Raw genomic sequence first — 3,376 nt, 5'->3', positions numbered from 1 at the left:
ATGATGAGGTCACTTCTCCTCAGAATCTATACATTCAATACAATTGGGAAAATTAGTTATCCATATGGAAAAAAATGGATTTCTATCTTATACTACACAAAATAAAGTCAATGTGGATACAAGACCCAAATGTAAAGGCAAAATATTAAGACTTAAAAAGAGAATATATTTATTCTCTAATGGTAGGGAAGCATTTCTTAAATAAGATACAAAGGACACAAACCACAGAGAAAAATTATCAACTTGTCTACATTAATAAAATGAAAGCCTTCTGCTCATAAGAGACAACATTTAAAAGTGAAAAGAAAAGCCATAGACGGAGAGAAGCATTTGCAAAACATCCAACCGACAAGGATGAGTGTACAACTTCATAAGACGAAAGACACACAATTTAATAGAAAAATGGGCAAAAGACAGGTAACAGACATTTCATAGAAAAGGAAATACGAGTGTCTAAAAATAAATAAAAAATAATCCACTTCACTAGATATAAGGAAGGCTAAAATGAGATCACAGTAGATACCATTTGCACAAACTGGATGAGCTGGGAAGTTAAAAATTCTCAGAATATGAAGTGTTGGTAAGGATAGTAAACAGTATAAACTCCTATAATGATGAGTGGGAGTGTAAGTTGCTACCATTGCTTTAGACAGGCCTGTGAGGTGCATGTATCCCACCTCATTCCCCCCCGCTACCCCCCCCATGATACAGTTCTCTGGCTGTGGTGCTCAAACTTGGCTGTGCACTGGACTCTCCTGGGGAGCTCATTAAAACAGGTCGCTATCCACATCCCCAGAGTCTCTAATTCAGTAGGTCTGTGGTGGGGTCCAAACATTTGCATTGCTGACAAGATCCCAGGTGATACGGTGGCTGCTGGTGTAGGACTGCACTTGAGAAACATTGCTCTGGCGAAACTCTGAAACATATAAGTATGAATTCACATACAAGAATGTTCATAGCAGCATTTTGGGGTAATAACAGAAAACTGTAACAACCCAAATATTTATGGAACAGAGAGTGAAGAGCGAATGGAAATATGTTCATAAAATATTGTAGAGCCTTGAAAGTGAATGGACAGCAGCGATGTGTGTGCATCAACCTGAATGAATATCAAAAGCACAATGTTGTGTACAAAATATAAGTTGCAGAAGAAAGCATACGGTATAATACAATTTAGTTAGTGTTCAGAAGCATGCAAAATTAAACTATGTTTTTCTTAATAAGTGTACGTATATTGAAAAGTCAAGGTAATGATAAAACTCAATATAGTAGTTACTATTGGGAGTGTATATAAACACATTTAAAGAAGAGCATATGGTGGAGATTAAGAGTACTTGGCAAGGCTTGTTTCTTAAATTAGGTGAAGCGTACAGAAATGTTCATCATATTATTTCTAAGCTTTTCTTGATATATGAATATTTCAAAGTAAATTAAAAATAATAATTAAATTACATTTTAAAAGGAACTCAACTTTCTCTTTCTCTTTGAGCATAGTTATAATAGCTGATTTAAAATCTTTGTCTGCTGCCTGGCTGGTGTGGCTCAGTGGTTGAGCATCAACCTGTGAACCAGGAGGTCATAGTTTGATTCCGGTCAAGGGCACATGCCTGGGTTGTGGGCTTGATCCCCAGTGGTGGGCATGTGGGAGGCAGCCAATCAATGATTCTCTCTCATCATTGATGTTTTTATCTCTTTCTCCTTTTCCCTTTTTCTCTGAAATCAATAAAAAATATTTTTAAAAAAGAAAATCTTTGTCCGATTCAAACCACAGAGTTATTTCAGTGTCAGTCTCCATTAATTGTCTTTGGCTCACATTTTCTTCCTTTATGTGCTTAGTGTTTTGGTGGCATCCAAGAAATTGTGAACAATGTGTTATAAAGCCACTGGATTCTGTTGTGTTCCTGTGAAGAGTACTGATTTTTTAAAAGCTTGTAGCTAACTTAGCTGACCTCAAACTCCATACTGTCTCCCTTGTAGTGAGAATCAATAGAAACTGTTGTCCAATTCCTTTAGCCTTTTCTGGGATGCTTGCTTACACACATGGCGGGGGCGTCGGCAATGATATGTGCAGAGTTTCTACACCGTAACCCATTGCGGTCCCTCTTTCGTTCTCTTCTTTCCAAGACCCCCTCTTCCTTTCCAGTTACTGCAATGCACTTGAACTCCCTCCCCGGGCTCTCCATGGCAGTAAGACTACAGGTTTTCTGTACAAGCTTTAGTCTCTATTATTTGGCACGAATTGGGCCCTGCTTTCCAGCAAAAAGCAGTAATAATGGGCAGCTTGCCCACTGCTGTTCTCTTCTTCCAAATGCAGGCTCCACTCCTGTGTTTGCCCGTTTCGTTGCTCTCTAGTGCCTTTGGACAGCTGCTTTTTATATGATGTTCAGAATTTATAGCTTCTACGTGCAGGAGGATTACCAGAAGCCAGAAGCCCGTTCCATTTCTTTTTTGAGCTTGTTTGTATGTTTTTTCCTTCATTATTTATCACCCCCTCCGCCTCCCTCACCCTGGGCCTCAGGGTAGCTCCTCTGGTGCCCAGAGTCTCACAGTCCCCCCCCCCCCCATGAAACAGTTCCAACAGGCCTCATTTTTCTAATCACAGAAGCTCAAATCAAGTCCAAGGGGCCACATGGGATGAGGATGTTAATGACCTTGTCTTGGACCACACTTTAGTATTTCTTCAAAGTAGCATAATCTATAGACCCGAAGCCATTTATTCAACTCAGCAAATATTTACCGAGTGTCTGCAAGGCTTTAGTTGAGGCCTTTTAGATACACTAATAAACAAACAGTCAAATATCCCTGCCTTTGGGAAAGTAACATTATGAAGAGGGACTCAGACCATGGACAATAGACAATAAAGAAGCATGATAGTAGGTTAGAAGGTGGCAATTGGCCACCTTCGTTCCCATTCCCAGAGCAGTTCAGGCTCTTTGGAGTCATAATCATCTTTATCCTCATTTCCCTTAACTTTACCGGCTTGTCTGAGTTGTTTTCCCAGAACTAAGCAATAGGCAGTGAGTCCTGAAGGGGAGAAAAGGACTGGGCTTCAGGGGCTGCAGTGACTGAATGTCACCACTGGGTGGGAAAAATGAAAGGAGCTGACGAGTAATTACACAGGGATGGGTGATGGCAAAGGAAAAGCCATTGTTCAGTCATTGCTAAACCAGCCTGCTCGCCGCTCTCCACGGGACCTCTCTTTTACTTTTAGTGCAAAGATCACACAGTCAGGCGGGGTAATTTCATCACAGAGTGGTTGTTCTGTGCCCAGGAACTGAGAAAGTACTTTTTTTGGCACAGGATTTTTAAGTGTGTGTGTGTTTACGTTAAGTGTATTGTGTTTTCATTAAGACCTATGTTTTTCATTGTTTCATAT

Source organism: Myotis daubentonii, chromosome 13, assembly GCF_963259705.1.
Source record: "Myotis daubentonii chromosome 13, mMyoDau2.1, whole genome shotgun sequence".
Taxonomy (NCBI): Eukaryota; Metazoa; Chordata; class Mammalia; order Chiroptera; family Vespertilionidae; genus Myotis; species Myotis daubentonii.
Note: the sequence above shows the minus strand (reverse complement) of the source record.